At 47.8% G+C, this 24,672-nt stretch overlaps 1 protein-coding gene across 5 annotated transcripts in view; it reads right to left on the reverse strand.

Moving 5' to 3' along the window:
* DOCK2 (dedicator of cytokinesis 2) overlaps positions 1-24,672 on the reverse strand; it is a 1,661,574-nt gene that overhangs the window by 1,284,411 nt on the left and 352,491 nt on the right. The window lies entirely within an intron of this gene.

Raw genomic sequence — 24,672 nt, forward strand, 5'->3', positions numbered from 1 at the left:
TATGGAAATACTAGATGGTGGCCCGATTCTAATGCATCGGGTATTCTAGAATATATATGCGGGTGACCGGGCGTGACTAATCAGCAAAGCATTGTTTAAATGGGTTGTGCACTACTTTAAATCAACCCCCTAATGTATCCCCCCGGGGCCCCTAATGAATTTTGTAATTACGTAATGTTGTCAATACTGCTTGTGACAACATCGCACGTAATTCCCCCGGCTGCAGCCAGCTCTTGCTTCCGCAGCAGTGTTTAAATTTGGCGCCAATATCGCTGATTGGTCGCGGCAGGTTAGCACTGAATTATTGTAGCGCAGGGGTCCTGGGTTCAAATTACACTAATTGCTCAGGTACTCGTTGTTCGAGTTGAGCAAATTGGAATGCTCGAGTGCTCGGTCCGAGTAACGAGCCCAATGTAAGTCTATGGGAAACTCGAGCATTTTTCAGGCGGCTCCCCCCGGCGATCTGCAGAAGGCCAAAAAATTGCCCAAATCGATGGGAACAGTGCTCAAATGACATAGGAACAGCATGGGGAAGACGCCTGGAAGCATTTATGACCCCCAGGTCAATGCTGTCAACAACATTGTCAGAGGTATTACGCCACTCTTATGGTCTCACAATAAAACATACAAAAACGAAACCAAAATTGATTTTCCTGGGAAATATGTTAAGGAACATCCTTTCAAGGGTAATGACTTGTATATAAGGAAAAATATATAACCAAAACGAACAATGCTCCTGCACACCTTGGGCTATGTTCACAAATAGCGTTTTTGATGTGTTTTTGCACTTTTGTATTGCTTTCAACCAAGACAAATGCATTCACTGGCAAATGTCATTTTAACATTTTACAACCTTAACTGGCCATGTGGTGTGTGACCCATCATCAGACACACCCTGTTTAATTTATTATGGAGGGACTCAAAGTCACAAAGCCTGTTTTTATAGGGCCATTATGCGGCTCTTACTATTCTTAAAGGGCCAGCAGTCGGTGCTCGCTATGGTTGAAGAGCCATCAGCCGGCTATGCTTCGATGATCCCATTATTAACGAGTGGGTCTCCTATACTGTTATTGTGAATGCAGTGACTGCAAGGGCTGCCGAAAATTTGGACGCAAGCCAATACCCCTTTGAAGAGACATGAAAAAAATGTTCCCATTATAAAAGAGTGCGTCTCCTATAGTGTTAATACGCACTAGTTAGTGTTAAACCCCACTAACAACTTAAAGACGCATAGAGCTGGGCCACAGTAACGAGTACGACATGTTCCCATTAGAAGGGAGAGGGTCTGCTATACAGTTATAGGGTATGCAGTGAGTCCAAAGGCTGCCAAAATTTAGGAAAAACCCCACAAACAATTTAAAGACACATACAGCTGGGCCACAGTAACCAGTATGGCATGTTCCCATTAGAAAGGAGAGGGTCCTCTATACAGTTATAGGGTATTCAGTGAGTTCAAAGGCTGCCAAAATTTAGGAAAACCCCTACTACCAATTTAAAGACACATATAGCTAGGTCATAGTAACGAGAACAAAATGTTCCCATTAGAAAGGAGAGAGTCTGCTATACAGTTATGGGGTATGCAGTGAGTCCAACGGCTGTCAAAATTTAGGAAAAACCCTACTAACAATTTAAAGACAGGTACAGCTGGGCCACAATAACAACTATGGGAGTCCCACTTCCTAATAATTTTAGGAGGCCCTATGACCTCTACGTCTCTTGCAAGGGGCATTGGAGTGCCTCCAAATTTTTGACAGCCATTAGAGTCACTGCATAGGCAAACAGTATGGGAGCCCTGCTCAATGTGTCATTGATAGTGGGGGTTTTCCCAAATTTTGGCAGCCATTGCAGTCACAGCATGGGAATTACCACTATAGGAGACCCGCTCCTTTATAATCAGAATTTTTTTTTAATGAGACCCTCCTCTATGTCTCTTCAAAGGGGTATTGGGTTATGTCTAGTGTTGAGCATTCCGATACTGAAATATCGGGTATCGACCGATATTCGCAGTATCGAAGTTCCGATACAGAGTTAAGATACTTTTAGAATATCGAATACCGGAATTGGAAGTTCCCATAATGCCTGCGCTCTGCAGTGTCTCTGAAGGATTACAAGATGGATGGCAGTGCTCAGCTTACTGTACTTGTCATTTAGTGTAAAGGATTTATTAAAAAAAATAATAGTGTTTTCATGCACCGTCTCTTAAAAAAAGCCGGCCGGCAATTCAGCAGTGGTACCAGACAATTTAGAATAGAAAGAATAGAGTATCACACATAGATTAGATAGATAAAAACATGTCAGTCACATATATATATGAAGTACAGAGACAGGGTTGCTTACTGTACTTGTCATTTAGTGTAAAGGATTTATTTAAAAAAATAACAGTGTTTTCATGCACCGTCTCTTTAAAAAAGCCGGCCGGCAATTCAGCAGCGGTACCGACAATTTACAACAGAAAGAATAGAGCATCACACATAGATTAGATAGATAGAAACATGTCAGTCACATATATAATAAGTACAGTGACAGTGTTGGTTTATTAAAATGGGGGACCCCCCCAAAAAAATGACGTGGGGTCCCCCCTATTTTAATAGCTAGCAAAGGCTAGGCAGATAGCTGGGGGCTGATATTAATAGCCCAGGAAGGGTGCCATGAATATTGGCCCCCTCCCAGGCTAGAAACACCACCCGTCAGTCGCCCCAGAAATGGCTCATCCATAGGATGCGCCAATTCTGGCACTTAGCCTCGCTCTTCCCACTGCTCTGTAGCGGTGGCAGTGGGGTAATAGGGCTGGGGTTGATGTCAGCTTATAATGCCAGCTGACATCAAGCCCAGGTTAGTAAAGGAGAGGCGTCTATAAGACACCCCCATTACTAACCCCATAGTCAAAGTTACAAAAAAACACAAACACCCAGAATAAAGTCCTTTAATTGAAATAAAGACACAATTCTTATTGTTCTAAATTAAACCATACTTACCATCACGCCCATTACAGCTGAAGCCAACGATCTCCTGCAATAAAAGTAAAATAATAAAGCAACCTCATCCTTACCTTTCCATGGTTCCCACAACAGCTTCAGCTCTGCTACATTCACATGACAGCTTGGATTGCTGCAGAAAGCTGCCATCCAGCTTGCCATGCCGCAGACACTGAGAAGTGCAGGCATGCTTGCGCTCCTCAGTGTCTGGTTGTGACGGCATCCAGATGAGTCGAGTTCATGTCCAATTCATGAAATAATTTAAAAAAAATTGACGTGGGGCTTCACACTATATTTGTGTCCAGCCAGGTACAGCAGGCAGGAACGGGCTGCCCCCAACCACCAGCTGCCTATTTGTACCTGGCCGGACACAACAATATAGGGAAGCCCTTTTTTTTAATTATTTCATGAAATAATTAAAAAAAAATTGACGTGGGGCTTCGCACTATATTTGTGTCCAGCCAGGTACAGCAGGCAGGAACGGGCTGCCCCCAACCACCAGCTGCCTATTTGTACCTGGCCGGACACAACAATATAGGGAAGCCCTTTTTTTTAATTATTTCATGAAATAATTAAAAAAAAATTGACGTGGGGCTTCGCACTATATTTGTGTCCAGCCAGGTACAGCAGGCAGGAACGGGCTGCCCCCAACCACCAGCTGCCTATTTGTACCTGGCCGGACACAGCAATATAGGGAAGCCCTTTTATTCTTAATTATTTCATGAATTTTATGAAATAATTTAAAAAAAAAAACACGTGGGGCTTCGCCCTATTTTTGTGTCCAGCCAGGTACAACTAGGCAGCTGGGGGCTGGAATACGCAGCGCAGGGAGGCCCAAGCTTTCTGGGCCCCCCCCCCCCGCTGCAAATTGCAGTCCGCAGCCACCCCGGAAAATGGCGCGTTCATAGAAGCGCCATCTTCTGGCGCTGTACCCAACTCATCCAGGGCCCTGGTACGGTGGCTCACTGGGTAATAAAGGGGTTAGGGCCAGCTTGGCATTATCAGCTGGCCCTAAGCCCGAAATTCATGGGGTCACGCCAATATTAGACATGACCGCCATGAATTTCTAGTAAAGTATTTAAAAAAAACACAACACCCAGAAAAAAGTCCTTTAATTGAAATAAACACACAATTCTTTATTGTTCTAAATTAAACTATACTCACCATCACGCCCATTCCAGCTGAAGCCAACGATCTCCTGCAATAAAAGAAAAATAATAAAGCAACATCATCTTTACCTTTCCATGGTTCCCACGACAGCTTCAGCTCTGCTACATCGAGATGACAGGCGGGACCGCAGCAGAAAGCTGACATCCAGCCTGTCATCCCGCAGACACTGAGAAGCGCAGGCATGCTTGCGCTCTGCAGTGTCTGACTGTGACGGCATCCAAATGAGCCGAGTTCATGTCCAATGAACTCAGCTCACCTCATGCACGTCACTGACAGCGTGGGAAAATTCTCCTGCGCTCAGCGCTTCAGCAGGAGAATTCTCTCACGCTCACCGCATGCGCAGGAGAATTCTCACACGCTGTCAGTGACGTGCATGAGGTGAGCTGAGTTCATTGTCGGCTCATCTGGATGCCGTCACAGCCAGACACTGAGTAGCGCAAGCATACCGGCGCTTCTCAGTGTCTGCGGGATGACAGGCTGGATGGCAGCATTCTGCTGCGGTCCAGCCTGTCATCTCGATGTAGCAGAGCTGAAGCTGTCCTGGGAACCATGGAAAGGTAAGGATGATGTTGGTTTATTATTTTTCTTTTATTGCAGGAGATCGTTGGCTTCAGCTGGAATGGGCAATACGGTAAGTATGGTTTAATTTAGAACAATAAAGAATTGCGTGTTTATTTCAATTAAAGGACTTTATTCTGGGTGTTTGTGTTTTTTTTGCAACTTTGACAATGGGGTTAGTAATGGGGGTGTCTTATAGACGCCCCCATTACTAACCTGGGCTTGATGTCAGCTGGCATTATAAGCTGACATCAACCCCAGACCTATTACCCCACTGCAACCGCTACAGGGCAGTGGGAAGAGCGAGGCTAAGTGCCAGAATTGGCGCATCCTATGGATGAGCCATTTCTGGGGCGGCTGAAGGGTGGTGTTTCTAGCCTGGGAGGGGGCCAATATTCATGGCACCCTTCCTGGGCTATTAATATCAGTCCCCAGCTGTCTGCCTAGCCTTTGCTAGCTATTAAAATAGGGGGGACCCCACGTCATTTTTTTGGGGGTCCCCCATTTTAATAGCTAGTAAAGGCTAGGTATTCAGCTGGGGGCTGATATTAGTAGCCTGGGAAGCTCCGTGGGTATTACCCCCTTCCCAGGCTTCAAACATCTGCCCCAGCCGTCTGCTTAACCTCCGCTAGAGACTAAAATTACGGGGAACCCCACACCAATTTTTTTTTTAATAAATCCTTTATTTTAACACTAACTGACAAGTACAGTAACCAACACTGTCACTGTACTTATTATATATGTGACTGACAAGTTTCTATCTATCTAATCTATGTGTAATGCTCTATCTTTCTGTTCTAAATTGTCGGGCACCGCTGCTGAATTGCCGGCCGGCTTTTTTAAAGAGACGGTGCATGAAAACACTGTTATTTTTTTAAATAAATCCTTTACACTAAATGACAAGTACAGTAAGCAACACTGTCACGGTACTTATTATATATATGACTGAATTGTTTCTATCTATCTAATCTATGTGTGAAGCTCTATTCTTTCTGTTCTAAATTGTCGGGTACCGGTGTATGCCGCTGCTGAATTGCCGGCTTTTCATGTTTCACTGTGAGCACTGTTCCCATCGATCTGGGCAACCACCTCCCCCAATACTTTCTACATTATTGTTAGTTGTTTTCCTTCATGTAGAATTAACCTACAAGGAAAGAAAGTGTTTATTTTCATTCCGATATTTGTGTCCCATTGACTTGCATTGGTTTCCGGTATCGGAATCGGCGATACCCGATATTTTTTGAGTATCGGCCCGATCCAATCCGATCCGATATTTCCTGATATCGGAAGGTATCGCTCAACACTAGTTATGTCCAAATTTTTGGCAGCTTTTGTAGTCACTGCATATGCAATAACAGTATAGGAGACCCACTCGTTAATAATGGGAACAACAAAGCATAGCTGGCTGATGGCTCTCTAATAATAGCTAGGGCCGACTGCTGGCCCTTTAAGAATACTAAGGGCCGTCTGATGACCCTATAAAAATAGGCTTTGTGACTTTCAGAATCCCTCCATCATAAATGAAACAGGGTGTGTCTGATGAGGTGTCACACACCAAATGGCCAGATAAGGTTGTAAAATGTTAAAATGACATTTCCCTGTGAATGCATTTGTCTTGGTTGAAAGCAATGCAAAAGTACAAAAACACATCAAAAACACTATGTTCTCCATACTATCTGCCAAACCACACCCCTCAGGGTGGGGATATGTGAGCAGCCATTCCCATCCATTTCTTATGACTGCTCGTAAAACCCGGCCCTGATACACCCTATTAACCCTCTCATCAATATACATTCTGGAGCATGCTTTCCGGGCTTACAACTAAGCTATCATCCTCGATGACACATATCTCCCCTCAAGGACTGTTCTACGCCCGTGTGGCGAGCTTTTTATTGGTATATGGTCTCCCATGCTGGTATGTGCTGCCCCCATCCTGGTATTTGTGCTCCCCAATCCTGTTCCCCCATCCTGTTATGGGCTTCCCTCATCCCTATCCTGGTATGCATGGTACGCCTCATCCCTATCCTGGTATGCATGGCACCACTCACCCCAGGATTGGGGGAGAGGTGTGCCATGCATACCAGGATTGGGGGGGAGGGATGCCATGCATACCAGGATTGCAGGTGAGGGGTGCCATGCATATTAGGATAAGGATGAGGCATGCCATGCATAACAGGATAGGGATGAGGGGTGCCATGCATACCAGGATTGGGGGTGAGAGGTGCCATGCATACCAGGATTGAGGGTGAGGGGTGCCATGCATACCAGGATTGGGGGTGAGGCGTGCCATGCATACCAGGATAGGGATGAGGGCAGCACATAACAAGATAGGGGAACAAGACGGGGTCAGCACAAACACGAGGATGAAGGCAGCACAAATATGAGGATGGGGGCAGCACAATTAACAGGATGGGGGCAGCACAAATACCAGGATGGGGGCAGCACAAATACCAGGATGGCAGACCATATACCAATAAAAATGCTCGCCTCCCGGGGGTAGAACTGGCTCAATAGCTAGTATATATATTATATATACTAGCTATTGAGCCAGTTCTATGCCCATTTGGCAAGCATTTTTATTGTTATATGGTCTCCCATGCTGGTATGTGCTGCCCCCATCCTGGTATATGTGCTGCCCCCATCCTGGTATTTGTGCCCCCCAATCCTGTTCCCCCATCCTGTTATGTGCTGCCCTCATCCCTATCCTGGTATGCATGGCACCCCTCACCCCCAATCCTGGTACGCATGGCACCCCTCACCCCTAATTCTGGTATGCATGGCTCCCCTCATCCCTATCCTGGTATGCATGGCACCCCTCACCCTCAATACTGGTATGCATGGCACCCCTCTCCCTCAATCCTGGTAAGCATGCACCCCTCACCCCAATTCTGGTATGCATGGCACCTCTCACCACTAATCCTGGTATGCATGGCTCCCCTCATCCCTATCCTGGTATGCATGGCACGCCTCACCCCCAATCCTGGCACGCATGGCACCCCTCACCCCCAATCCTGGTATGCATGGCTCCCCTCATCCCTATCTTGGTATGCATGGCATGCCTCATCCCTATCCTGGTATTCAAGGCACCCCTCACCTCCAATCCTGGTATGCATGGCACCCCTCGACCCGAATCCTGGTATGCATGGCACCCCTCACCCACAATCATTGTATGCATGGCACCCCTCATTCCCAATCCTGGTATGCATTGCACCCCTCATCCCAAATCCTGGTATGCATGGCACCCCTCATCCCCAATCCTGGCATGCATGGCGTCCCTCATCCTGGTATGCATGGTACTCGCCATCCCTATCCTGGTATATATGGTACCCCTCATCCCTATCCTGGTATGCGGCCCCTCATTTGAATCCTGGTATGCATGGCCCCCCAGATCCCTATACTGGTATGCATGGTACCCCTCGTGCCCCAATCCTGGTATGCATGGTACCCCTCAATCCTCATATGCATGGAACCCCTCATCCCCAATCCTGGTATGCATGGCACCCCACCATCCTCAATCCTGGTATGCATGGCACCCCCCATCCCCAATCCTGGCATGCATGGCAACCCTCATTTCAAATCTGGTATACATGGCACCCCTCATCCCAATCCTGGTATGTATGGTACCCAACCCTTCATCCTGGTATGCATGGCTCCCTCATCCCGATCCTGCTATGCATGGCACTCCTCATCCCCCAATCCTGGTATGCATGGTACCCCTCTTCCCTCAATCCTGGTATGCATGGCACCCCTCTTCCCCAATCCTCGTATGCATCGCACCCCTCGCCAGATCGGACCACGGACGCACGGGGGCTTAATCGACTCTGTGGTCGGAGGAGGGACGTGGTAGGTGGCCCAGGTGCTACTCCAGGTCAAACCCCGGTCACACAGCTGTTGACCCACACCGGGAATGCAGGAACGGGCAGGTTTGGCTGATATGCAGACAGGCTGGTACTGGCAGGTTTGGCTGGTATACAGACAGGCGGGTACTGGCAGGCACGGCTGGTATACAGACAGGCGGGTGCTGGCACGTGGGTAAACAGGCTGGGTAGGGACCAATACAGACTGGGATACAGGAACAGAGCCGCAGGTGCGCAGAGGAAGTGGAGCAGGGCAGAGCCGCAGGTGCGGAGGGAAAGTAGAGCAGGGCAGAGCCACAGGTGCGGAGGGGAAGCAGAGCAAGGCAGAGCCGCAGGTGCGCAGGGGAAGCGGAGCAGGGCAGAGCCGCAGGTGCGCAGGGGAAGTGGAGCAGGGCAGAGCCGCAGGTGCGGAGGGGAAGCTGAGCAGGGCAGAGCCGCAGGTGCGGAGGGGAAGCGGAGCAAGGCAGAGCCACAGGTGCGGAGGGGAAGCGGAGGAGGGCAGAGTCGCAGCTGCGGAGGGTAAGCGGAGCAGGGCAGAGCTGCAGCTGCGGAGGGGAAGTGGAGCAGGGCAGAGCCGCAGCTGCGGAGGGGAAGAGGAGCAGGGCAGAGCAGAGCCGCAGGTGCGGAGGGGAAGAGGAGCAGGGCAGAGCCGCGGGTGCGGAAGGGAAGCGGAGCAGGGCAGAGCAGAGCCGAAGGTGCGGAGGGGAAGCGGAGCAGAGAAGAGTCGCAGGTGTAGAGGGGAAGCGGTGCTGGGCAGAACAGAGCAGAGCCGCAGTTGTGGACAAACAGGACAGGGCTCTGTTCAGATGGAACAGACAGGGACCGGGAAACACAGGAAGATAGCCAGAACACAGGAGGTAAATACGGAGGCAGGGAAATGGGACAAGCAGAGCCAGATACACACAAGGAACTAGATATGAAGTAGCGAGTGGATGTAAAACTCACAAACAGAAGTACAGAGACAACAAGTAGGAGTTTAGGTACTGGTTCAGACACTGCAGGAAAAGGGAAGGATCATACATAGAGACAAACAGGTAACAGACTAGGACACAGATCAGACAGGAACTGACACAGGAACGAGATACAGGAACGAGCCTAGGCATTCAGCCCCCAAGGTGGCGGAAATAGACTAGAAGTCACAGATACAGGTAACGGGCCTGGGTACTCAGCCCCCAGGGTGGCAGAAACAGACAAGATTCAGGACAGGACCTGGCAACTCACAGTTGCACAGAACACACTGTAGAAAGTGTTGCTCAGGCACCTCCCACTGGGTGAAGGAGGTTTAAGTATCCAGTGACTCACAGCAATAGACTGGGGATGCATTAGGACTGCGCACACTGTAACTTTAAGAATCAGTCTCTTCCAGACAAGAGACAAGCACACAGAAAATAGAGGAGCACAGTGCGTAGCCTGGACTGGTAGGTAAGTAGGCGGTCTTGCATGGTGGGAGATGGTAAGCCATGCCTGCACGCCACCAGGGATATTATACATGATACCCCTCATCCCCCAATCCTGGTATGCGTGGTACCCCTCATCCCCCAATCCTGGTATGCATGGTACCCCTCATCCCCCAATCCTGGTATGCATGGTACCCATTATCCCCCAATCCTGGTATGTGTGGTCCCCCACCCCCAATCCTGGTATGCATGGTCCCTTCATCCCCCAATCCTGGTATGCATGGCACCCCTCACCCCTCAATCCTGGTATGTGTGGTACCCCTCATCGACCAATCCTGGTATATGTGGCCCCCTTATCCCCCCAATCCTGGTATACATGGTCCCCTCATCTACCAATACTGGTATATATGCTACCACTCTTCCCCCATTCCTGGTATGTATGGTACCCCTCATCCCCCAATCCTGGTATGTATGGTACCCCTCATCCCCCAAACCTGGTATGCATGGTACCCCTCTTCCCTCAAACCTGGTATGCATGGTCCCCTTACCCCCAATCCTGGTATGCATGGTCCCCTCATCCCCCAATCCTGGTATGCATGGTCCCCTCATCCCCCCAATTCTGGTATGTGTGGCCCCCTCATCCCTCAATCCTGGTATGTATGGTACCCCTCATCCCCCAATCCTGGTATGTGTGGCCCCCTCATCCCCCAGTTCTGGTATGTGTGGCTCCCTCACGCCCCAATCCTGGTATGTGTGGCCCCCTCACCCCCCAATCCTGGTATGTGTGGCCCCCTCATCCCCCAATACTGGTATGTGTGGCCCCCTCACCCCCAATCCTGGTATGAATGGTACTCCTCTGCACACATACAAAAAAATAAACACTTATACTCACCTTTAGAGATGAGCGTTGTTCTACTCGAACTGTTCGCCAATCTCAAATTCGAGCTGTTTTGGGCGGTGTTCGAGCCGGTCGGCGAACACGAACAATTTGAGAAAAATTCGGCTGTTCGAGGTTATGTTCGATAACTGTTCGTGCACCAAAATCATAACTGGATTTTTTCTCAGTAATGATGAAAATTAATGTTAATACGCAGTTTGAGTGTACAGCGGGGCGGGGGGAGGGGCAGGGGATGGATCTCTGCAGGAACAATGAAGATCTCCATTTTTTTTTCTCTTTCCCGCATTTGCAGTGGGGAGGTGCAATCTGTCAGCCTATCAGCAGCGCACACACGGAGCGAAGTGCTTTTTTTCACACAAGCAAGGGCATGTGTGATTGGCAGTGTATGTCACATGTCCTTGCCCTATAAGACCAAGCCATTTTCCCCGTCGCCACCATTTTCTCACTGCTGCAGCTGCGTGTTAGACGGCACCGCTGTTGCTGTGTGCGCTATACCTTGTTAATTTCAAGCCAATTTTCGCACAAATATACAGATAGCTTGGGAGTAGGGAATAGTTGTGATTGCAGTCCTTTTAAGGACTAGGTTACAGCATTTCCTACGACTTTTATCAGGCAGGTCTGTGCTCTTAAATAGATAGATTGTGGGAGTAAAGACTAATTGTAATTGGAGTCCTTTTCAGGACTAGGTTACATCAGTTCCTATCAGTTTTTGCCAGGCAGGTCTGTGCCAGTGCTGTGCAAGTTTTTTTCACAGCATTTGGCTGAATCTAGCAAAGCTAATCCTTTTTGGCCTATTGCAGAGTGTGTTAGTCAGTGGAGTAGCCTATCTGTGTTGCAAGATATACCACCTGTGTATAGAATACCAATTTTTTTACTGCACCTAGTGAAGTAAAATCTTTTGGGCATAGCATCATTCTATTAGTCCATCTATACTGACCTCCATCAGGTTGCAAACTGAATATAATTTTTTTCTGCATCTAGCTCTGAAAAAATATTTGGGCTTCTAGCAGTGTGTGGGACTTGGTCTATTAGTCCATCTATACTGACCTCCATCAGGTTGCAAATTAAAAATAATTTTTTTCTTCATTTAGCTCTGAAAAAATATTTGGGCTTCTAGCAGTGTGTGGGACTTGTTCTATTAGTCCTTCTATACTGACCTCCAGCAGGTTGCAAATTGAATATCATTTTTTTCTGCATCTAGCTCTGAAAAAATATTTGGGCTTCTAGCGGTGTGTGGGACTTGGTCTATTAGTCCATCTATACTGACCTCCATCAGGTTGCAAATTAAAAATAATTGTTTTCTGCATCTAGCTCTGAAAAAATATTTGGGCTTCTAGCAGTGTGTGGGACTTGGTCTATTAGTCCATCTATATGTGTGGGACTTGGTCTATTAGTCCATCTATACTGACCTCCATCAGGTTGCAAATTAAAAATAATTTTTTTCTTCATTTATCTCTGAAAAAATATTTGGGCTTCTAGCAGCGTGTGGGACTTGTTCTATTAGTCCATCTATACTGACCTCCATCAGGTTGCAAATTAAAAATAATTTTTTTCTGCATCTAGCTCTGAAAAAATATTTGGGCTTCTAGCAGTGTGTGGGACTTGGTCTATTAGTCCATCTATACTGACCTCCATCAGGTTGCAAATTAAAAATAATTTTTTTCTGCATCTAGCTCTGAAAAAAATATTTGGGCTTCTAGCAGTGTGTGGGACTTGGTCTATTAGTCCATCTATACTGACCTCCATCAGGCTGCAAATTGAATAAAAAAATTTTCTGCATCTAGCTCTGAAAAAATATTTGGGCTTCTAGCGGTGTGTGGGACTTGGTCTATTAGTCCATCTATACTGACCTCCATCAGGTTGCAAATTAAAAATAATTTTTTTCTGCATCTAGCTCTGAAAAAATATTTGGGCTTCTAGCAGTGTGTGGGACTTGGTCTATTAGTCCATCTATACTGACCTCCATCAGGTTGCAAATTAAAAATAATTTTTTTCTTCATTTAGCTCTGAAAAAATATTTGGGCTTCTAGCAGTGTGTGGGACTTGTTCTATTAGTCCTTCTATACTGACGTCCAGCAGGTTGCAAATTGAATATAATTTTTTTCTGCATCTAGCTCTGAAAAAATATTTGGGCTTCTAGCGGTGTGTGGGACTTGGTCTATTAGTCCATCTATACTGACCTCCATCAGGTTGCAAATTAAAAATAATTTTTTTCTGCATCTAGCTCTGAAAAAATATTTGGGCTTCTAGCAGTGTGTGGGACTTGGTCTATTAGTCCATCTATACTGACCTCCATCAGGTTGCAAATTAAAAATAATTTTTTTCTGCATCTAGCTCTGAAAAAATATTTGGGCTTCTAGCAGTGTGTGGGACTTGGTCTATTAGTCCATCTATACTGACCTCCATCAGGTTGCAAATTGAATAAAAAAAATTTCTGCATCTAGCTCTGAAAAAATATTTGGGCTTCTAGCGGTGTGTGGGACTTGGTTTATTAGTCCATCTATACTGACCTCCATCAGGTTGCAAATTAAAAATAATTTTTTTCTGCATCTAACCCAGCCAATAGTTTTGGCCTAATACCACAGTTTGGCCACTCAGCTCTGCTCGGTTACCATCCATTGTTTTTTTGTGCAAACAACTCCAGAGTTGTGAATTAGTTAACCACCAAAATGAGTGGAAAAAGGCCTGCTGCTGGTGGAAAGGGGAATAGGCGTGTTGGGAAGGGGAAAAAAGGTTGTGTCCGTGGGGTAGGTGCAGAAGAAAGACCATCTTCCAGCCAAACTAAAATGTCTACTTCTTTTAGCGGACAATGTGATAAGATCCCTTTCTTACGGCCACGCCAATCGCTACAAATTCCAGATGAGGCACAAAAACAGCAGGTGCTTCAACGGATATCAAGTGCTCCTTTAAGTGGGCTCTCCTCCACATCAACTTCAACATCACAAATACTCCAGTCCTCAAAGGTGTCACCCAAATCGCACTTGCTTCCTCACAGCTCCCAAATCTCCAGCTGCCCGTCTGAGTATGAGGTAGAACAGATGGTTGAGTCTGCAGAGCTGTTTACTCATACTATAGCCTGGGAATCAGAGGTCGACTCCAGCGCTTCTGTGAATCCAGACGAGGAAATGATCTGCACTGATGCCCAGAATCTTTATGAGTCGGATCCAGGACCAGACGCAGAAGGTTCTGACCATAATGTAGACCCTCATTCCCAAACTGTAACTCCTGTTGGTGGAGACAATGAGGAAGACGATGATAAGACTCAAATACCTGATTGGAGCGACAACTTTAGTTTTTTGTCAGGGCAGGAACAGGTTGGCTCTGAGGACGACGGGTGTGATAACGCACAGGGTGATGATGATGAGGTCGGAGATCCCACTTACTGTCAACCCACAGTCAGCCAAGAGATGAGGTCAGCAGAGGAGGTGGAGGAAGATGCTAGTGACGACGAGGTCAGGTTGCGCCTTCCTGGACAGAGACGTAGTACTGGAAGCACGTCAACAACTGCATCCTCAAACACAACTCTGCCTCTCACCACAAGTCGTGGTGGCTCTTCAGGTCGCATGGGTGCTAAGCCTTGCATAGCCTGGGCATTTTTTCAGATCGATAAAGATGACCCAACTCGTGTTATCTGTAACATTTGTCAGCAAAAGCTAAGTAGAGGCCAAAAAATACATAGTTTGAGTACTTCATGCATGAACCGGCACATGGACATGAAGCATAAGTTGCAGTGGGAAGCTCAGTGTGCTACAATGCGGTCTAGCCGGCCGGGCCAACCACCGTCTGCCATATCTTGTGCATCCGCGGCCTCTTCATCCTCTGTGACTGGGGGGACAGCAGTCACACCTGTTTTGGGGCGCAGACCTGCCACCTCTTTACCCGCAACAGCCAGCGTGATTGGCAGGTCATCATTTTCTTTGGAGGTGGTAACACCAGCTGGTCTTGAGCGCTGTCCGACATCGATAGCACCACCTTTGGATCAAGGCAACCTAACATGTCCGCCTGCATCTTCCTCACAGACCGGCAGTTTGCCGGGGACACCCTTATCAACCCCGTCTAAGCACAATAGCCAGCCCTCGGTCCCTCAGATGTGGACAAGTAAAAGACCATTTCCTCCTAGCCATGAGAAAGCTAATAGGTTGAATTTCACCATCTGCAAGCTCTTGGCTACAGAAATGCTGCCTTTCCGCCTGGTGGACACAGAGGATTTTCGAGACCTTATGTCCGTCGCAGTGCCCCAGTACCAGATGCCCAGTCGGCACTACTTCTCAAAGAAAGGTGTGCCTGCGCTCCACCAGCATGTCGCACACAACATCACCGCTTCTTTGAGAAACTCTGTGTGTGACAGGGTGCATTTCACCACAGACACTTGGACGAGTAGGCATGGACAGGGGCGTTACATATCGCTGACTGGGCACTGGGTAACTATGGTGACAGCAGGACAAGGGGCTGCTGTCCAAGTCTTGCCGTCCCCACGAGTTGTGCGTCAATCCTCTTTATGTCATTTTTCCTCCACTGCTTCTGCCTCCTCAACCTCCTCTCGGTCTTCCACCTGCACCCAAAGCCTGTCTGGTCATGCCACAAGCTTTCTAACTGCGCAGAAGGGATCCTGCACACCTCCTTACTATGCTGGCAGTAGGGCTCAACGTCATCAGGCGGTTTTTACATTGAAATGTCTGGGAAATGTGAGTCACACAGCTGAGGAGTTGTGGTCAGCTCTGGAGAACCAATTTCATGAATGGTTGTCTCCACTGGACCTGAAACCAGGGAAGGCCGTGTGCGACAATGCTGCAAACCTGGGTGCGGCCCTTCGCCGGGGCAATGTCACACACGTGCCTTGTATGGCTCACGTGTTGAACCTGGTTGTCCAGCAATTTTTAGCCCACTATCCCAGACTAGATGGCCTTCTGCAGAGGGCACGGTCGCTGTGTGCTCACTTCCGCCGTTCGCATCCCGCAGCTCAGCGACTTACATCTCTACAGAAGTCGTTGGGCCTGCCACTTCACCGGCTAAAATGCGATGTGCCTACCCGGTGGAATTCAACTCTGCACATGTTGCAGCGACTGTGGCAGCACCGACAAGCCCTGGTGCAATACGTTCTGACGTATAGCCTGGGCCAACGAGATTCAGAGGTGGGGCAAATCACGCTGGAGGAGTGGTCTCAGATCAGGGACCTATGCACCCTTCTGCACAGTTTTAAATGGCGACGAAGATGTTTAGTGCTGACGATGCCATTATCAGCATGACTATTCCGGTGATTTACATGCTGGAGCACATGTTAAACAGAATTCGGAGTCAGGTGGTGGCACAAGAGGAGGTGGAGGAAGTAGAGGAGGAGGAGTTGTATGCGGAAGGGCTAACATCTGCAAGGTCCAGACGGTCGGCAGCACCAAGGCGGCAGGCATGTGAGGGTGGGGGAGATGATTTTACCAGGGCGCATGGTAGCAGCCAAACTAGTGAGGAAGGTGCAGGAGCCCAGGAAGAAGTGGAGGACGAACTGATGGAAGACTCATCAGATGAGGGAGACCTTGATCACATTTCTGTTGTGCGAGGTTGGGGGGAGAGGACAGAGGAAGGAAGCATGATTGCTACCTCGCCACCAACACAACAGGGACTTGGTGCTCCTGGATGCGCAACACACATGAGTGCCTTCTTGCTGCACTACCTGCAACATGACCCTCGAATTGTGAGAATTAGAAATAATCCTGACTACTGGGTTGCCACACTGTTAGATCCCCGGTACAAAAGTAAATTTGCAGAAATTATTCCTGCCATAGAAAGGGATGCACGCATGCAGGAGTATCAGCAGAGACTGTTGCAGAATCTTACATGTGCTTTTCCACAAAATACCAGTGGTGCACGTAGTGAATCTCACAGTTCCAACTTGCCAACCGTGGGACCGTCAAGTGTTCAGCACTCAAACCGTAACAGAACCACAGTATCTGCTGGTAACATCAATTTTGCGGAATCATTTCACCACTTTTTTAGCCCATCCTTTGCAAGGCCACAGGAGACAAGAAGTCTGACACATAGTCAACGCCTAGAGACGATGGTACAGGAGTATCTCCAAGTAAACATTGAAGCCACGACTGTGTCACTGGACCCTTGCTCTTTTTGGGCTTCCAATCTGGATAAATGGCCGGAGCTAGCCACTTACGCCTTGGAGATCTTGTCATGCCCCGCAGCCAGCGTTCTGTCTGAACGTGTGTTCAGCGCTGCTGGTGGTGTGCTGACAGATAAGCGCACGCGGCTCTCCACTGATAATGTAGACAGACTCACGTTCATAAAGATGAACAAATCATGGATCCGAAACGACTTTTCTACCCCTGTGTCATCCTGGGGAGAGTAAAAGCTTGATGATTGGTTAAAATCACCCTACCAACCGTTTTAAGCTTTCAAATTACTAATCATGTTTATCTGTATCTTGACTGGAAAATAATTTGGGCTTTGTAGCAGTGTGCAGCACTGATCCTATTAGGCCATCTATAATAAGCTTCACCAGATTTAAAATTAAAAATAATTTTTAGCTGCATCTAGCCCGGAAAATAATTTTGGGGCTCCGAGATGCGCAAGACACATAAGTGCCTTCTTGCTGCACTACCTGCAGCATGACCCTCATATTGTCAGAATTCGAAGTAATCATGACTACTGGGTTGCCACACTCTTAGATCCCCCAAACTTTTCGATCAACCTTTTCATTTTAATAAAGACCAAAAAAATGGTCATTTTTGAAATTATAAGCATTAGCAGGTTGTTAGAAACTGAAATCAAACAGTTTTCAACTCAAAACTTTATTCTAGGTGATGTTACATTTTCACATAGGACCCCTTGTTCGAAAGGAGCTTCTGAACTCTCTCGTCCATTGAATTTGTCAGGTTTTGGATGATTTCTGCTTTAATTGTTTTGCATGAGGACAGAATACCCTCCCAGAGCTGTTGCTTAGATGTGAACTGCCTCCCGCCATCATAGACACTCCTTTTAATGATGCCCCAAAGGTTCTGAATGGGGTAGAGGTCAGGGGAGCATGGGGGTCACACCATAAGTTTGTCCCCTTTTATGCCCATATCAGCCAGAGATGCAGATGTTTTATGTGCAGCATGAGATGGTGCATTATCATGCAGAAAAATGATCTTGCTGTGAAATACACGGTTCTTCTTCTTGAACCATGGCAGGAAGTGCTGTTTGAGAAAATCCACATACATTATGGAGTTCATCTTTAGCGCCTTCAGGGATCCTAAAGGGGCCGACAATCTCTCTCCCCATGATTCCAGCCCAAAACATTACTCCACCTCCTCCTTGTTGGCGCTGTAGCCGTGTTTGCGTGGGGTGTCCATCAACCAGCCATCCTCCACTCCATTCATCTGGACCATCGAGCGCTGCACGGCACTCATCCGTGAACAAAACAGTTTTGAAATCAGTCTTCATGTAATGTTTGGCCCACTGGAGCCGTTTCTGCTTGTGTGAAGTGGATAGAGGAGGTCGACAGGATGGCGTATGCACAGCTGCAAACCTCTGAAGGACCCTGCATCTTGTTGTTCGGGGGACGTTGGAGGCACAAGCAGCTTCAAAAACTTGTCTGCTGCTATGACAAGGCTTTTTTGCCGCTGCTCTTTCAACCTGACGTAATTGCCTGTAGGAAAGAGTCCTCAATTTGCCCTTATCAGCACGCACACGTGTGTACTGTGAATCAGCTACATACTTCTTGATTGCCAAGACACTTCATCCTGATCATCGCACAATGTTGATTGTAGTCATGCCTTGACCTAAACACTCCACAATTTGTTGCTTCTCAGCAGCCGACACATCCTTTTTCTTTCCCATTTTGGCAGAAAATGTAGGCTGCTTAATAATGTGAGAGAGCCTTCTTAAGTAGTCTTGCCTTTCATTGGACACACCTGCCAAACTAATTAGCACAGGTGTCTGCAATTGCTTACAGTGATATAAAGAGCCCTGACACACATCACCATCAATGAGTTTAACTGACAAACAAACAAATTCTTCCCTTATCACTCCTAAACACTTTTTGCATAATAATTTGGAACGCGGTGTACATGTGCTTTTCCACAAAACACCAGTGGTTCACGTAGTGAATCTTACAGTTCTAACTTGCCAACCGTGGTCTGTATGGAATTGTTCAATAAAGGGCCCAAAATTAAGATAACATAGATGGGAGAGGTCTCTAGGAATAGGAATTCCGAAGTATTTGATACCCTGTGAGGGCCAGGCAAAGGGAAAGTTGGACTGGATGGAATCCTATATGGATTTAGGGAGGGAGACATCGAGGGCCTCAGACTTCGCTGCATTGATTTTAAAATTTTACCATGTAACAAAGTGATCTATTTCAGCCATAACAGCAGGGATGGATATATGTGATTGAGTGATATATACTAGGACATCATCAGCAAATAGAGAGCACTTGTACTCGGTGCCTCCCACCTCAATCCACCTAATATTGGGGTTATGGCGAATTGATGAGAGCAGGTGCTCCGTCACTAGGATGTATAAGAGAGGGGACAGAGGACATCCCTGCCTTGTCCCATTGGTGATTGTGAAAGGTGATGAAAATGTTCTGACGCACCCCCTGGGCCTTGGGACACCCGGAGCCGGACCCTTTTTGGTGGATGCTGGTGGTTGTAGTCTTCGTGGCGGCGATCCGGTTCCGTGGCTCAGGGCGGTCAAACCAGTGGCGGAACTATTTATGTGGTTTTGATGTTTAAATGTCCGACTACGCCACCCGTGGATTGCGGTCAGAGTGAACCGCCGCTACAGGGCAGACCGCTAAGGCTGGTGTTGTGGGTGCAGCAGAGCGTAGCATAACTCCCCACGGGAGGAGTATAGCCTCAGGGCAGTGTATAAGGAGGATGGGGGTGATGGTGCAGGGCAGCAGCAGTAACGACACGGAGTCAGTGATGCAGTTCAGGGCCTTTACTCACAGTTCTTATTATCCAGACCACGTCTGCAGGTAACGGCTGCCCACGTCGTACTGTGCTCACCAGGTGAGGGGCTCAGACAACTCCCAGATAACTTTGGAGCGCTTCACAGGACCCCCTTTGTGTGTCCTTTGTCTGGCCTTTCTTACCAACACTTCTGTCCGGCTGCCTCGGGCCTCCTCTTGGTAAACTTGGCGCCAGTTTCCCTGACCCTATGTGGTGCCTTCCTAGCGGGTGGAGCAAGGGGCTGCGCCACATAAAATGTCAGAGCCTCCGGTTTCTAGCTGAGGGTCGTTTCCTGCCTCCACTAGTTCGGGGACCGGTCTCCCCCTTTGGCCTGACCCCTCCACGCAGGTGGATTCGGGCGTGCGGTGGCGACTCGCCCGTCCGCACCCCTGGGATCCCTTCATTCCTCGTTCCTGGAGCCTTCTCCGCTCCTCTTCCTTCCTTCTCCCTCTTGCAGGCCTGGGCCTCTGTTACTAGGCCCGCCTCCGGAGCAGAGCTCATGCAGAGCCCCTGCTCCCTGCCACTTCTGCTCAGACTTCTCTGCACTGAACTAAGATGGTGCCCACCTTTTATACTCCCTTCTCAATGCACCCAGGAACTGCTTCCTCCCTGCTCCTGCACTGCAGGGTTCCCCTTCCTCAGTGTTCCCTCCCCCCACTCCAGCCAGGGACAGGGACTGTCGTGCCCATCTCAGGGGCATATTGGTCGCCCTGCCCCACGGCAATGTGGTGTAATGCATGCAGGTGTCGGGTCCTGATCCACACTCCATCCTTATCTGAGAGTGAGATATCACACCTCTGGGTGAGGTGCAATACGTCTGTAGCAACCGAGCCCTCGGTGCTACAGTTCCATTTATCTTCAGCCTAGGTGACGTATTGTGATACAGGGCCGTGATTTTGGCTATAAAAGGGTCCCCTAGACCCCTACCCCAAGCTTTTTAAGAGAATCATATATGGCGTGCCAGGAGACTCTATGGAATGCTTTCTCAGCATCCAACGAGAGTATCTACTTACAAATTTTTAACTGCATCTAGCCCAGGAAATACTTTGTGCCTAGTAGCAGTGTCTGCTAGTCAGCGGATTATCCCGGCTGTCAAGCAAGCTACACCACCTGTAGTTTGGACACTTAATTTTTTCAAAGGAAATGCTTCGGGACCATGGGATACTTAGTGAAGAGCATCAGGAGGCACCCCAAGGCATAGGGGCTGGGACTGGCACTAGGATGCCTTGCGGTGGACAGCCGAGCTCGATCCTTATAAAAGCTTTTTAACTGCAGCAGCTTTAGTGGACGCTACTGGAGCTGGAATTACGCGGCTGCTGGCATGAGACTTGCCCTCCAATAGATCCTTGTAAATGGATTTAAAGTGTATTCATTCAAATTAGAGGGACAATTTAAATTAAAAAGCTTAGAGCTGCCTCCACCACAGGGGGGCTCTCTCGACCCACCAGCGGACAGGCACCAGTATTGGGAGAGGGGGGCTGGCCGTCAGGGTTCACCGCGGCTCTGGCACAAACCCGGCGACACGGAGGTGGCACGGGCAGGAGCGGACTGGCCGTCTCGGCTTCTCACTTTTTGGATTTTAGAAGGGCATGACATGCCTATATCTGTGTCTCCCCCTCCTTTTACTCCTCCACCTCTTTTCTTTTCGCATGACTATATGTACTTGTCACTTTTCCATGTGTTAGTTGTGTCTTCTGAGCAGTTTGTCAGCTTTTGGACACCTTTGAAGGTGTTTTCTATGTGTTTCTATGTGTTTTTGTTTGCCTGCCATTGGTTTTAACGGTGTTCGAAGGTGTTCGACGAACAGTTCGACGAACAGTTCGGCGAACACACGGGTGTTCGACGAACCGAACCGAACTCGAACACTACGGGGGTGGCTCAACACTACTCACCTTTCTCCCCTGTGCTCCACCTCTGCTTTGTCCTGTTCTGCCGGAGGCCGGAAGAGGAGTGCGTAAAATGGTGCCGGATAGCGCTATGCGCCTGCACGGATTCATACGCCTTCACTCTGCCTTCGGTCTCCGGCCAAAAGAGAGGAGCCGCGGCAATGCTCCTCCCGGTCAGGTAAGTATGTAAGTGTGGCGCCGGAAATCACGGTATGCGTTCAGTGTCTACGCATACTGCGATCTCCGGCGCGATACACTCCTCTTACCTGTAATGGCTCCATGCGTTCTTCTGTCTGGAGCCAGACTGCACAGGCGTGTCGCGCTTGCGCAGTCTATAGAAGCTTCAGACAGAGGGACGCTTGGCCAGATATATATACATACATACATACATACAGTGGTGGCCAAAAGTATTGGCACCCCTGTAATTCTGTCAGATAATACTCAGTTTCTTCCTGAAAATGATTGCAATCACAAATTCTTTGGTATTATTATCTTCATTTAATTTGCTTGCAAGGAAAAAACACAAAAGAGAATGAAGCAAAAATCAAATCATTGATCATTTCACACAAAACTCCAAAAATGGGCCAGACAAAAGTATTGGCACCCTCAGCCTAATACTTGGTTGCGCAACCTTTAGCCAAAATAACTGCTAACATCTTCTTCCGGTAACCATCAATGAGTTTCTTACAATGCTCTGCTGGAATTGTAGACCATTCTTCTTTGGCAAACTGCTCCAGGTCCCTGATATTTGAAGGGTGCCTTCTCCAAACTGCCATTTTGAGATCTCTCCACAGGTGCTCTATAGCAAAAGATAGGAAAGACAGCGCACATAGGGCTTTATCCGTATAAAAGTAAATACCAGGTCCCACAATCAGTCTGACTCACCTTCTGAGGTTGTGTGAGTCACAACCAACTATGAAGCACCTGTCAGATGGCCGCTGCAGGAGACCCCGTTGATCAGTAAACAATGAGAGGATATAAGAAGCCGGGCTGATCCTCCGCGCTGGTCCAGAGACACACAAAGGTTAATGATAAACCAAACCTTCTTTATTCCTTTGCCTACGCGTTTCGTGGCTACACTGCCACTTCCTCAGGGCTACCAAGTCAATCACAATCCACATATATATATAACATATAATTAACACACGTGTAATTATATGTTATATATATGTGGATTGTGATTGACTTGGTAGCCCTGAGGAAGTGGCAGTGTAGCCACGAAACGCGTAGGCCAAGGAATAAAGAAGGTTTGGTTTATCATTAACCCTTGTGTGTCTCTGGACCAGCGCGGAGGATCAGCCCGGCTACTTATCTCCTCTCATTGTGCACAGGTGCTCTATGGGATTCAGGTCTGGACTCATTGCTGGCCACCTTAGAAGTCTCCAGTGCTTTCTCTCAAACCATTTTACAGTGCTTTTGGAAGTGTGTTTTGGGTCATTGTCCTGCTGGAAGACCCATGACCTCTGAGGGAGACCCAGCTTTCTCACACTGGGCCCTACATTATGCTGAAAAATTTGTTGGTAGTCTTCAGACTTCATAATGCCATGCACACGGTCAAGCAGTCCAGTGCCAGAGGCAGCAAAGCAACCCCAAAACATCAGGGAACCTCCGCCATGTTTGACTCTAGGGACCATGTTCTTTTCTTTGAATGCCTCTTTTTTTTCCTGTACAATCTATGTTGATGCTTTTTCCCATAAAGCTCTACTTTTGTCTTATCTGACCAGAGTACATTCTTCCAAAACGTTTTAGGCTTTCTCAGGTAAGTTTTGGCAAACTCCAGCCTGTCTTTTTTATGTCTCGGGGTAAGAAGTGGGGTCTTCCTGGGTATCCTACCATACAGTCCCTTTTAATTCAGACGCCGATGGATAATATGGGTTGACACAGTTGTACCCTCAGACTGTAGGGCAGCTTGAACTTGTTTGGATGTTAGTCAAGGTTCTTTATCCACCATCCGCACAAATCTTGCGTTGAAATCTCTCGTCAATTTTTCTTTTCCGTACACATCTAGGGAGGTTAGCCACAGTGCCATGGGCTTTAAACTTCTTGATGACACTGCTTACGGAAGACACAGGAACATTTACGTCTTTGGAAATGGACTTGTAGCCTTGAGATTGCTCATGCTTCCTCACAATCTGGTTTCTTAAGTCCTCAGACAGTTTTTTGGTCTTCTTTCTTTTCTCCATGCTCAATGTTGTACACACAAGGACACAGGACAGAGGTTGAGTCAACTTTAATCCATGTTAACTGGCTGCAAATGTGATTTAGTTATTGCAAACACCTGTTAGGTGCCACAGGTAAGTTACAGGTGCTGTTAATTACACGAATTAGAGAAGCATCACATGATTTTTCAAACAGTGCCAATACTTTTGTCCACCCCCTTTTTTAGGTTTGGTGTGGAATTGTATCCAATTAGGCTTTAGGACTAGTGTTGAGCCACCCCCGTAGTGTTCGAGTTCGGTTCGTCAAACACCCGTGTGTTCGCCGAACTGTTCGTCGAACTGTTCGTCGAACACCTTCGAACACCGTTAAAACCAATGGCAGGCAAACAAAAACACATAGAAACACATAGAAAACACCTTCAAAGGTGTCCAAAAGCTGACAAACTGCTCAGAAGACACAACTAACACATGGAAAAGTGACAAGTACATATAGTCATGCGAAAAGAAAAGAGGTGGAGGAGTAAAAGGAGGGGGAGACACAAATATAGGCATGTCATGCCCTTCTACAATCCAAAAAGTGAGAAGCCGACACGTTCAGTCCGCTCCTGCCCGTGCCACCTCCGTGTCGCCGGGTTTGTGCCAGAGCCGGGGTGAACCCTGACGGCCAGCCCCCCTCTCCCAATACTGGTGCCTGTCCGCTGGTGGGTCGAGCGAGCCCCCCTGTGGTGGAGGCAGCTCTAAGCTTTTTAATTTAAATTGTCTCTCTAATTTGAATGAATACACTTTAAATCCATTTACAAGGATCTATTGGAGGGCAAGTCTCATGCCAGCAGCCG

This window comes from Phyllobates terribilis, unplaced genomic scaffold (assembly GCF_046119375.1).
Source record: "Phyllobates terribilis strain yellow unplaced genomic scaffold, ASM4611937v1 Scaffold_10__3_contigs__length_209671492, whole genome shotgun sequence".
In the NCBI taxonomy this organism is placed as follows: domain Eukaryota; kingdom Metazoa; phylum Chordata; class Amphibia; order Anura; family Dendrobatidae; genus Phyllobates; species Phyllobates terribilis.